This window comes from Anabrus simplex, chromosome 3 (assembly GCF_040414725.1).
Source record: "Anabrus simplex isolate iqAnaSimp1 chromosome 3, ASM4041472v1, whole genome shotgun sequence".
Taxonomy (NCBI): domain Eukaryota; kingdom Metazoa; phylum Arthropoda; class Insecta; order Orthoptera; family Tettigoniidae; genus Anabrus; species Anabrus simplex.
In genome coordinates, this window is record NC_090267.1 from 198,816,566 (window position 1) to 198,830,544 (window position 13,979).

At 41.1% G+C, this 13,979-nt stretch overlaps 1 protein-coding gene across 1 annotated transcript in view; it reads left to right on the forward strand.

Moving 5' to 3' along the window:
- The first annotated feature begins 6,168 nt into the window (after positions 1-6,168).
- LOC137498948 (UDP-glucosyltransferase 2-like) overlaps positions 6,169-13,979 on the forward strand; it is a 50,517-nt gene continuing 42,706 nt past the window's right edge. The window contains exon 1 of the mRNA XM_068226829.1: positions 6,169-6,326. The gene's annotated coding sequence lies outside the window, so the exon portion shown is untranslated. The remainder of the gene's footprint in view (positions 6,327-13,979) is intronic.

Below are 13,979 nucleotides of genomic sequence, written 5' to 3' on the forward strand. Positions count from 1 at the left end.
CCTAGAATGGTCTCATTAATTCACGTCTGTTTTCATTTTTATGCCTTAATTTTTGAGAATTTTAGATTTTTCTAGGGATCCTGAAGTCATCAGGTTGTCTGGTAGATCGCGTCAAACTGACTTCTATTTATTAATATGGATTATATTTCACCCGCTTCCGTAGTGGTTCTAGGAGCGTCTTACTCCCACAGTATGTTTTCCAGGTAGTAAGTCATACTTGAAAGTCATACTGGAACATACACACGTCTATTATCTTGGGCATTTTTGACAATTTATTTCTTCACCCTTTCTCACCCCCTATGCCAAAGGGGGCTGTAGTTGGACTTTAAAAATCCGGAATGTTACTATTCATCTCAGCGACTCGGAAAACTATGGATTAGGCAGTATATTCGATTATTATTATATCTCACTACCCCTCACCCCTAAAGGGGGTTAAACTTTGAGTTTCAAAAAATCGGGAGTGTTACTATTCATCTCAGCGACCCCGAAAACTATGGCTTGGACACTATTTTCAATAATTTTTAAATGTTAACCCCCCTCACCCCCAACCAGAAAGGGGGATGAACTTGGACTTATAAAATATCCGGGGTCTCACCATTCATCTCAGCGACCCCGACAACTATGGATTCAACATTACTTTCGTTTATTTTCATATATCACTCTCCCATTGCCAACCACCACGAAGGGGGCTGAACTTTAAACAATTCCGGAGTGCCATGATTCAAAACAGCGACCCCGAAAAGTATGGATTCGACACTACTACACACGCCCCCGCCCCTAATGTTTCCTGGGGTGTATTACCCCCACGTGGTTTGTCTCCTGATACTAAAATTCCGGAGTGTCATTATTCATCTCAGCGACCCCGAAGACAGTATTTTCTCTTATTTCTATATATCACTCCCGCATCCCCCCCCCCCCCTAACGAAGATGGCTGAACTTGGACATTAAACAATTCCGGAGTGTTGCTATTCATTTCAGCGAGCCCGAAAAGTATTGACTCAACACTACTTTCAATGATATTTATATCTCACCCCCTCGACACCCCCAACCCTAAGCGTTCCTGGGGTGTCCTACACACACGTGGTTTATCTTCTGATACTAAAAATCCGAAGTGTACAATTCACCTCAGCGACCCCGAAAACTATGTATTTGGCACTATTTTCGATTAATTTTATATATCACTTCCCCCCCTCGCCCCCCACGCCAAAGGGGGATGAACTTAGACTTATAAAATATCCGGAGTCTCACTATTCATCTCAGCGAACCAGACAACTATGGATTCGACACTCTTTTCGATTACTTTTATATATCACTCTCCCATCGTCCCCTATCACGAAGGGGGCCGAACTTGGACTTTAAAAAATTCCGGAGTGTGACTATTCATCTCAGCGACCACGAAAAGTATGGATTCAACACTACTTTTGGTGATTTTTGTATCTCAGCCCCCTTGCCCCCGCTTCTCCTAAGGTTTCTTGGGGTGTATTACCCCCACGTGGTTTGTCTCCTGATACTAAAAATCCGGAGCGTACAATTCACCTCGGCGACCCCGAAAACTATGTATTCGACACTATTTCCGTTTAATTTTATATATCACTCCCCACCGCGCCCCCACCCCAAAGAGGGATGAACTTGGACTTTAAAAAATCCGGAGTGTCACTATTCATCTCAGCGACCCCGAAAAGTATGGATTCGACACTATTTTCGTTAATTTGTATATCTGACCCCCCTTGCCCCCCCCCTAAAGTTTCCTGGGCTGTCTTATCCCCACGTGGTTTGTCTCCTGATACTAAAAATCCGGAGTGTACAATTCTCATCGACGACCCCGAAAACTATGTATTCGACACTGTTTTCGTTTAATTTTATATATCAGTCCCCCCTCACCCCCACCCAAATGGGAGCAGAAATTTGACTTTTAAAAAATCGGGAGTGTCACTATTCACCTCAGCGACCCACAAAAACTATGGATTTGACCCTATTTTCGATTATTTTCTTACCTTACCCCCCCTAACCCCCCAATCCTAAGGAGGCTAGAGGTGGTTTACCCCCACAGTGCTCGTCTCCGGATAGCAAATAATAAGTGTTCAAAATTTGATTGAAATTGCTCCAGTGGTTCAAGAGGAGATGTGTCATTTACACACATACATACATACATACATACATACATTTTTATATATAGTAATAAGATATAGATAATGTTAATAACAATCGTATGGCCTCAGTTACTGTGTTGGCGATATTTTCATTTTACACCATATAAAGCTGTCTGTGTGACAACTTCGATGCTGCGTTTTACTCTACCAGATGGCAAAAGAATCGGACTGTTGCGGGATCTAGGGATGAGGTTCTTAATTAACTGTGTCAGGTAAATACCAAATGTGCCACCAGAGAGCTTTTACATGAAGTCTGAATGGACAACTTTTTCGGACAACAAATATTCGACTACCACTGCCTGATTTGAACCCGCGACATTGTTTTAAGAGGAAGTTGAACTAGGTAACCTCCCTATTAACACTAATCAGAGGGGGTTCAAAAACGGAAGTTATCGGCCAATGAAAGACAAGGACCACGAACGAAAGATTCCCTAGGATTCGCAAACCAAGAGAGGTCAGACAGGTTAGATGAAGGTGAGGATCCTGACACAAGTAACGGGAAGCAATGCCAGAACTCAGCTAAGGGCTCCGTGGTCACCAACCCACGCTCCCAAGTTGGGAGTCCTGGAGCGACATCGGGAGGTTGACAGTCTACCACTGCTGTGCAGAGCGGTTGCCTATTGGCAGGCTGAGTAATAGAAACAATGGCAATAGTATTTGGACAGAGTTCAAACTTATCTCGCCAGTAAAAGACAAAGGCAGAGGTAGTCCGAGTTTTGAAGGGCGGAAGAAAGTCCATTCGACTCTCCATCTAGTACGATGTCGGCATATAAAAGATCTCTGGTGACACAATTGGTGTTAACCCGACAAAATTCCTTAAATTTCAGCCACAGACGCCCAAATGTGTTTCGTTTTGATCTGTCTGCCATCTAGTAGGCCTAGAATAAAATGGAACGTCGAAATTGACAAGCATACAGCCATACGGCGACAATTTAAAATGTCTGCACACGGTAGCTGAGGCCATACGATTATTATTATTATTATTATTATTATTATTATTATTATTATTATTATTATTATTATTATTATTATTATTTATATCAGTGTAACAGGCGGTCACTCGTTGTCCTTCTGTTCCCAAGATAGCAGATTCGATACCAGATGATAAATAATATCGCGAACCACATCTGAAACATATTTTCCTACTAGTGCTTAATCATACAAAATACGAGGTATTTTCGCAGTGATTTTATATACTTCTAACAATAATTTTTACGTTAAACTGCATAATTTCATGATAACCTGCGTTAATTTTGGAATGAGAGATAAACACTTTTCCGTAAATAAAGAACATGTTCTACTGCATCATACGCGACTCTAACTTTCATCAAATTCGCCAGGTATTTTCCGCGCGTCAGCGATCCCCATGGTGTTCAGGTAGCGTATCTGCCTCTTACTCGTAGATTCTGGGTTCTACACGTGGCCACTCTAAGGATTTTAATCCGGACTGAAGGCTGGAAAGGGGTTCACACAGCCTTGCAAGACCAACTAACGAGCTGTTTAATACGAGAGACCGAGCTCGATAGCTGCAGTCGCTTAAGTGCGGCCAGTATCCATTAATCGGGAGATAGTGGGTTCGAGCTCCACTGTCGGCAGCCCTGAAGATGGTTTTCCATGGTTTCCTATTTTCACACAAGGCAAATGCCGGGGCTGTACCTTAATTAAGGCCACGGCCGCTTCCTTCCAATTCCTAGGCCTTTCCTATCCCATCGTCGCCATAAGACATATTGTGTCGGTGCGACATAAAGCAAATAGCAAAAAAATAAATACGAGAGACAGTGAACCCGGTCAAGAAAGTCAGGTAATTCGGCTATGGATGTGATCACGCTTACCATGCGGTACTGTAGCATCTTCAGACCATCTTATTAGACAGCAGTCGTCTTGGGTACCGTCTTGCGCGTCACACTACCCTTCAACTTAAAAATCAATAAACCTTTTCATGCCCATAAAAACGACTTCTCAAAATTAGTCGGTAAGCTGCTTCCAAATTGGAAAATAACGTTAAATGTTTACATAAAACAGGCAGTAAAGGATATCAAAGAGGAATTTGGAAAGGGAATCACAGTCCAAGGAGAGGAAATCAAAACCTTGAGATTTACCGATGATATTGTTATTTTATCTGAGACTGCAGAAGATCTCGAGAAGCTGCTGAATGGTATGGACGAAGTCTTGGGTAAGGACTACAAGATGAAAATAAATAAGTCCAAAACAAAAGTAATGGAGTGGAGTCGAACGAAGGCAGGTGTTGCAGGAAATATTAAATTAGGAAATGAAGTCTTAAAGGAAGTAGATGAATACTGTTACTTGGGTAGTAAAATAACTAACGATGGCAGAAGTAAGGGGGACATAAAATGCAGATTAGCACAAGCAAGGAAGAGCTTTCTTAAGGAAAGAAATTTGCTCACTTCAAACATTGATATAGGAATTAGAAGGATGTTTTTGAAGACTTTCGTGTGGAGCGTGGCATTGTATGGAAGTGAAACATGGACGATAAATAGCTCAGAACGAAAGAGAATAGAAGTTTTTGAAATGTGGTGTTACAGAAGAATGTTGAGGGTGAGATGGATAGATCGAATCACAAATGAATAGATACTGAATCGAATTGGCTAGAGGAGATCGATTTGGCTAAATTTGACGAGAAGAAGAGATAGAATGATAGGACACACATTGTAAGACACCCAGGACTTGTTCAGTTGGTTTTTGAAGGAAGTGTAGGTGGTAAGAACGGTAGGGGTAGACCAAGGTATGAATATGACAAGCAGATTAGAGCAGCTGTAGGATGCAGTAGTTATGTAGAAATGAAAAGGTTAGCACAGGATAGGGTGGCATGGAAGCTGCATAAAACCAGTCTGTGGACTGATGACTCAAACAACAACAACAACAACAACAACGTTAAAAATCTCCTGAATGGCAAGAAATTTTAGAATTTGATTTACAGATTAAGGTCAAGTCAACAGGATGTGAAATCGCAATAAAATAGCTGGATTAATTGATTAATTTCTTAGCCCATAAGATATCAACATCAAAAATACGAATTATGTATCTTTCCGTGAATCACGTACTTGGTGGTGGCTGTGAATGTGGTGATTATTGTTTGAAGAGGAAGTACAACTGCACAAACACCCTTTTGTAATACCAGCCACAGAAAGAGTGTATGAGATCCGATTCTTCGAAAAATGAGGGTATCGGCAATAGAAGGCGATAGACCATAAAGAGTGGGAGATTGAAAGTCTCCGAACCTAATAGGGTTAGAACCTGAAGAGAACAAAGATTTAGCACAGAATTTCTGATATGAAAGTGGAAAATTGGGGAGACTAGAAACAATGCCACATCTAAGTAGGGCTCTGCAGTCATCAAACCACGATCCCAAGCAGGGTGCTTATGAGGCGTCCTTTACGATAGAATGAATTCTACCACCCCTCACCATAAAGGGCTCTTAAACTGGCTAGACCTAAAATGTTACCTCGTATAGGCCCCACTTATTTTATTAAACAGGGCTGCTCTCTGCACTGGTATCGTTACTTGACTGGAACGCGTTGTTGTTGTAAGACACAGAACATGTTTATTATCTTCTGGAGGGTCGTACATTATCTTATCTCTGGCCGATAAGGAACCACCTTGTTCTAGAGGTCCAGATATGGTTGACTAGTCCCACCAGTGTACAAAAGACCTCGGTTGACGCATACGTCATACACGTGATCGTTAACTATAGAAGTTGATATTTTACATCAGTGTGAATTAGACACCATCGCCCCAAGGAGCAATATCCGGGTGGCGTGCTGCTGCGACGTAGTATCGTACCCCTTTCAGATTACCAAGAACGTACGTAAATCCTTGGCTAACTTGGACTCAGAGAAAAAACACCAGCAGACTTCACTTCCTCAAAAATCTAAAGGATAAGGTAATACGCATACTGTTGACTAGTCCCACCAGTGTACAAAAGACCTCGGTTGACGCATACGTCATACACGTGATCGTTAACTATAGAAGTTGATATTTTACATCAGTGTGAATTAGACACCATCGCCCCAAGGAGCAATATCCGGGTGGCGTGCTGCTGCGACGTAGTATCGTACCCCTTTCAGATTACCAAGAACGTACGTAAATCCTTGGCTAACTTGGACTCAGAGAAAAAACACCAGCAGACTTCACTTCCTCAAAAATCTAAAGGATAAGGTAATACGCATACTAAATTGCGATAAATATTTTCTTAATAACAATAACATTGATGATGATATTAATTTTATTTATTCTATCGCTTTTTTCCACACCATGGTGGGGCCACGGGTGCGAGTTCGATCACACGTGTGGACATGGCCAAGTTATGAAGTTCCTAGGGGAGGGATATTCTCGTTATTACGTATTTCTGTGGTGGTTGGTAGGTTAGTGTGTTGTTTGTCAAAAAAGATGTGTATCTTAAGATAAAATCCAGCTCCCAGTTGCCAAACCAGAGGAATTAAATAGACGTGGCTAACACACGGCTGGAATTCGAACGTGAGACATTCTGAAAGGAAGGCCGTTAACGCTGGCAGTAGTATAATTGGATGGTTCTGCCGCAACCGCCGCCGCAGTGCTGCCAACTTAACCTTACTAGCGCAAAATTTGAATTGGTAAACAAAGCCACGTCCTTTTTTTGACAGCCACGTGCTTTTTGACAGACAACAACGCATCGCTAACCTCACTGCTGCCATCTTGACGGGCCTAAACCTCAGTGCTACCAACTTAACATAACTAGCGCGAGATTTGAATCGGTAAACAAATCCACGTGCTTTTTTTTTGACAACCACGTGCTTTTTGACATCTATAATCGACGACAACGCATCGCTAACTTCAGCGCTACCATCTTGACGGGCCTAAACCTTAGTGGTGCCAACTTAACCTCACTAGCGCGAGATTTGAATCGGTAAACAAACCCACGTGCTTTTTTGACAGCTGTCATCCGCCATCTTTAATCAACAGAGCACCGTGCTACCCTCTTTAGCTACATATCTTTGAAATGTGGTGGCGGATAATTTGAAAAATGCTTTTTGATAGCAGCCATCTTTAATCGACAGAGCACCGTGCTGCACTCTTTAGTTGAAATGTGGTGGCAGGCAATTCCACGTGACAGCAGTCATCTTTAATCAAGAGAGCACCGTGCTGCCCTCTTTAGTTGAAATGTTGTGGCGGCAACTTGAAAACTTCTACGTGCTATGGTTTGGAAACAAAACCACGTGCTTGCTTGACAGTTACCATCCGACGTCTTTAATCTAGGGAGCACCGTGCTGCACTCTTTAGTTGAAATGTGGTGGCGGCAATTTGAAAAATTCCACGTGCTCTTGTTTGGAAACAATGCCACATGCTTTTCTGACAGCTACCATCCGCCATCTTTAATCAAGAGAGCACCGTGCTGTACTCTCTAGTTGAAATGTGGTGGCGGCAAATTCGAAGTGCTTAACAAACTCACGTGCTTTTTTGACAGCTGTCATCCGCCATCTTTAATCAAGAGAACACAGTGCTGCACTCTTTAGCTACATATCTTTGAAATGTGGTGGCGGCAATTTGAAAAATTCTACTCGCTCTTGTTTGGAAAGAAACCCACGTGCTTTTTTGACAGCTGTCATCCGCCATCGTTAATCAACAGAGCACCGTGCTGCCCTCTTTAGCTACAAACCTTTAACATGTGGTGGCGGACAATGTTAAAATTCATTTTGACAGCAACAGTCTTTAATCAACAGAGCACCGTGCTGCTATCTTTATCGTAGTAGTAGACAATTTCTACGTCACAGCTGTCATCCGCAATCTTGCATCGCAAACCTCAGTGCCGCACTCTTTAGCTACTACCTTTGAAATATGGTGGTAGATAATTAAAAAAAATTCTACAGCAACCATCTCTCGACGCTAATTGCACAAGATGGTGGCTATACGTGACTCCTTAAGGGCGCTTACGCAAGATGGCTGCTATACATAGGTCCTTATGAGACTCCCTTGGGATGCTTGCGCAAGATGGCGGCTATACATGGCTCCTTATGAGACGCCTTAAGGGTGTTTGCGCAAGATAGCGGTTGCTCTTATAACACGGCTTAAGAGTGCTAGCAAGATGGCGGACAGAAGTTGGAGGCTATACACGGCTCCTTATGAGACGCCTTAAGGGCGCTTGTACAAGATGGCCGCTGCTCTTATGAAGAAAGCTGGTTTAGAGGCTAACGTGCCGTGCTAGTTCGATTCAATAAATTTGGGGCTTAAATGCAAAATGTTAAATATCTCGAAAACGGTGCATCGTAGAGCAAAACGGAGAATTTTTTTGCCTAACACGTAGGTTCGCAGTATCAGGAACATGATAGCGTAAGAAAAACATAGTCTAATGATAAGATCAACGGTTCGGTTCCTACTTAGGCCAATTGGCATTTGCTCTGTTTTAGCTTGTACTGAAGCAAGTTTTTGTAACATGATCAGGTCTAGCTTTGGTAGAGAGTATAAGGTGCCGTGCCAGTTCGATTCATTAAATTTGGGGCTTAAATACATTTTGTTAAATAACTCGAAAACGGTGCATCGTAGAGCAAAACGGACAATTTTTTTCTGCCTAATACCTCGGTTCCCAGTATCAGGAACATGATAGCATAAGAAAAACATAGTCTAATGATGAGATCAACGGTTCGGTTCCTACTTAGGCCCTTTGAAATTTGCTCTGTTTTAGCTTGTATTGAAGCAAGTTTTTGTAACATGATCAGGTCTAGCTATGGTAGAGAGTATAACGTACCGTGCTGATTCGATTCATTAAAATTGGGGCTTAAATGCAAAATGTTAAATATATCGTAAACGGTGCATCGTAGAGCAAAACGGACAAAATTTTTCTCCCTAATACCCAGGTTCGCGGTATTAGAAACATGATAGCATAAGAAAAAAGTAGTTTAATGATGAGATCAACGGTTCGGTTCCTACTTAGACCCTTTGACATTGACGGCTATCTAACTCTACAAGATGGCGGCTATACATAGTTTCTTATGAGACATTTTAAGGGTGCTTGCACAAGATGGCTTGAGACGTCTTAGGGATGCTTGCGCAAGATGACGGACACAAAATGGCGGCTATACACAGCTCCTTATGAGACAGCCTAGGGGTGCTCGCACAATATAGCGGCTACTCTTATGAAGAAAGCTAGCTTAGAGGCTACTGAGCAAGATGGCGGCTGCTGTTATGCATACGGTGGAGAGCAATTTGAAATTATACGTGCTCTTGTTTGTAAACTTCCACGTGCTTTTTTTACAGCCTTCATCTTTCATCAACAGAGCATCGTGCATTTATCTAGCACTAAACCTCATACCTTTGAAATGTGGTGGTGGGTAATTTGAAAAATTCTTTGTGCTTTTTCTTGACAGCAGCTATCTTTAAAGAATAGCGGCTATATATAAGCTGTTAAGGCCTCCTCTTATGTCAAGGCATAGCTCTATCGAACAAGTTTAAACCTGCATCACGAAGGCAGGAGTGTGGAGCGATAACATTATTATGCATGTTTAGACTTGCAAATCACAAAAGAAGTGATTGAAACATAACAAGACTAGAATCGAACACTGCACGCGATGTCGTTAACTTCATGATGTGATCGGAACATTGATTGAAGTGTTTAGAACACTAAATCAGTGATCAAGACTAAAATAGTACACTGTACTCGATACAACATGTGTTTAGAACATGTCAGCGGATACCTTTGTTCTAAGATTAGATCACCGCACATTCCTTGTAGGGTTAAAGGGCTAATAGGCTAATTGGCTAAAGGGCTAAATTGCAAAAGGCTAAAGGGCTAATGGGCAAAAGATCTAAAGGGTTAATGGGCTAAAGGGCTAATGGGCTAGGGTGCATCTCCTCTCTTTATCCGGGCTTGAGACCGGCTCTACAACCAGAGGCGGAGTTAACACCCTAAGGGAGGGAGAATGCTGGAAAATAATATACACGAATATAGCTACTCGATCGACTATATACTACAGAAGGATGACATAGGTGAGGGTAAGCGCTGGGATTGTAGGAAGGCGTTTAAGCTGTTGTACTGCCGAGAGAGAGCTGTTACTTATTAATACCTACACGACGTAATTCATGCTCTATTTCAAAAATATCTGCTTTGTACTGTATGTAACCAGCATCATGATAGGCTCTTAGCAGTTTTAAACGTTTGACGAGTACGTTGGCATCTTTACAGTATCTTATATCTACATAGGGTAACAGAGGCTTGTTGTCAACTTTGAGTCTATATGCAGACAGTTGATGTGTAGGGACTTGTTTTGATATAATACGTGCTTCGGCAGTAGCGTTTCTAGGTACAAACTTAACTTGTTTCGATAGCAATGAAGCGTTGAAATTTTCTTTATCTTGCATCGCTTCTTGAGATGTTTGCACTGCGCCAGAACGTGTAGTAGGCTTAGGAAATGAAGTAAAATCATCAAGCTCTAATGGCAATGAAACATTAAGATTTCCTTCTTCTTCTACTTTTCCTTTACAACTGTTTTGATCAACATCATTATCCTTATTATCATAATCATGATCTGGCCTCTCTTTATCTTGAAGTTTATGCTTAGTAACAGAACTTGTAGCAGACCTAGACAACAAGGGAGAATTAAAAATCTCTCGCAGAGGTGTACTTTTTAAAAATAAATCAGTGTTCGCTTGAATACGGTCGAGCTCTTTGTATTTTGTTCTCGATGAAGCTACATTACACGCGGCTTCATGACGTTGAGCGTTGTATGCGTTCTTGAACTCTCTTCTACAATGTTTGCATTGAAAAATTGTCCTACATGATATCTCATGACGTCTCTTGTGATAGCTTCGGGAAAATGCTTTTCCACACTCTTTGCAAATATACCTAGAAATAAGTTTTTCCATGACGGACTTTTATCTTCTGCTAACAGATTCTTCTTTAAATCTACTCGACACTTGTTACTCTCTAGTTCGATGATGCGAACAGCTTAGCGATTAACAGTAAACTAACACAAAAGCGTATAACCAATGTAGCAACAGTAAGGTTTAAGCCCGTCAAGATAGCAGCAGTGAGGTTAGCGATGTTCTGTTGTTGGATTTTAAATTCCGCGCTACGACATCCATAAGGTGGCAGCCTTGAGGTTTAGCGCCGTAAAGATGGCAACAGTGAGGTTAGCGATGTTCTGTTGCTGGATTTTAAATTCCGCGCAACGAAATGCATAAGGTGGCACCCTTGAAGTTTAGCGCCGTAAAGATGGCAAAATTGACGTTAGCGACGCTCTATTGTCCTTCAAAGTGAGGTTAGGGTCCGTCAAGATGACAGCTGTCAAAAAAGCACGTGGCTTTTTTACCAACAAGTGCACGTTGTCGTGACGTCACGGTCACGTGATCAATTCTAAGCACTACGTCGTTAAGAGCAGCCTTACAGTAGGATTAGCTATGCTTAAACATCTTGGGAACAGAGCAGCAGTAAGAATAGGTATGTTTAAAAGCGTGTACACATTATTTATTGATTTTGCATGCATCGACTCTCGTACTAAACTTCTCCCGCTAGATTGTGCTGCTATCTTAGCATAACCTATACGCATAAATTTAAAGCATAAAGAGTAGCCATGTTTAAAAGCGTGTACGCATCACCTATTGATTTTGCATACATCGACTCTCGTACTAAACTTCTAGCATAACCTATACGCATGAACTTAATGTACAAAGAATAGCCATATTTCAAAGCGTGTACACATCACCTATCGATTTTGCATGCATCAACTATCGTACTAAACTTCTTCCGCTAGATTGTACTACTATCTTAGCATAACCTATACGCATGAACTTAAAGTACAAAGAATAGCCATGTTTCAAAGCGTGTACACACATCCCCTACCGATTTTTCATACATCGACTATCGTACTAAACTTCCTTCGCTATATTGTACTGCTATCTTAGCATAACCTATACGCATGAACTTAAAGTACAAAGAATAACCATGTTTCAAAGCGTGTACACATTACCTATTGATTTTACATAAATCGACTATCATACTAAACTTTTTTCACTAGATTGTGCTAAATCGTATAAGTGTGCTGTTATCTTAGCATAAGCTATACGTACGAACTTAAAGCAGAAAGAATAACGATGTTTAACAGCGTGTACACATCACCTATTGATTTTGCATGCATCGACTATTTTTTTCCGCTAGAGTGTACAACGATCGCAATTGTGTGCTACTAACCTATGTACATAAATTTAAAGCGCAAAGAATAGCTATGTTCTAAAGCGTGTACACATCACCTATCGATTTTGCATGCATCGACTTTCGTACTAAACTTCTTCCGCTAGCTTAGCATAACCTATATGCATGAACTTAAAGCACAAAAAATAGCTATTTTTAAAAGCGTTTACACATTACCTATCGATTTTGCATGCATCGACTATCGTACTAAACTTCTCCCGCTGGATTGTGCTAAAATCGTATAAGTGTACTGCTATCTTTGCATGACTTATATGAGCGAACTTAAAGCACAAAGAATAGCTATGTTTAAAAATCTTGTGAACATAGCAGCAGTAAGAATAGCAAGGTTTGAAAGCGTGTACACATCACCTCTCAATAATGCATGCATCGAAGATTGTACTAAACTTATTCCGCTAGAATGTACAAGGTTCACATGTGTTTGTGCTGCTATTTTAGCATGACCTATGCGCATGAACTTAAAATACAAAGAACAGCGATGTTTAAAAATCTTGCGAATATAGCAGCGGTAAGAATAGCAAGGTTTAAAAGCGTGTACACATTACCTTTTGATAATGCATGGATCTTTTAATAGAGTGTGCGACCATCGCTTGTACGTGTACTGCTATCTTACATACCGTATGTGCATGTACATAAAGCATAAAGAATAACTATGAGTAAAAATCTTGCGAACATAGCAAAGTTTTAACTACGTAATCGTGGACTATGAACTTCGTGTGCTGACATAGCATGCCACGTGACGGTGACGTCACGACCACGTGCACTTGTTGGTAAACAAAGCCACGTGCTTTTTTCAAAGCTGTCATCTTGACGGACCCTAACCTCACTTTGAAGGACAATAGGGCGTCCATAACCTCACTGTTGCCATCTTTACGGCGCTAAACCTCAAGGCTGCTACCTTATGCATGTCTTAGCGCGGAATTTAAAATCCAACAACAGAACATCGCTAACCTCACTGCTGCTATCTTGATGGGCTTAAACCTTACTGTTGCTACCTTGGTTATACGCTTTTGTGTTAGTTTAGTGTTAATTGCTAAGCTGTTCGCATCATCGAACTAGAGAGTAACAAGTGTCAAGTATATTTAAAGAAGAATCTGTTGGCAGAAGATAAAAGTCCATCATGGAAATATCTATTTCTAGGTATATTTGCAAAGAGTGTGGAAAAGCATTTTTCCCGACGCTATCACAAGAGACGTCATGAGATATCATGTAGGACAATTTTTCAATGCAAACATTGTAGAAGAGAGTTCAAGAACGCATACAACGCTCAACGTCATGAAGCCGTGTGTAATGTAGCTTCATCGAGAACAACATACAAAGAGCTCGTCCGTATTCAAGCGAACACTGATTTATTTTTAAAAAGTACACCTCTGCGAGAGATTTTTAATTCTCCCTTGTTGTCTAGGTCTGCTACAAGTTCTGTTACTAAGCATAAACTTCAAGATAAAGAGAGGCCAGATCATGATTATGATAATAAGGATAATGATGTTGATCAAAACAGTTGTAAAGGAAAAGTAGAAGAAGAAGGAAATCTTAATGTTTCATTGTCATTAGAGCCTGATGATATTACTTCATTTCCTAAGCCTACTACACGTTCTGTCGCAGTGCAAACATCTCAAGAAGCGATGCAAGGT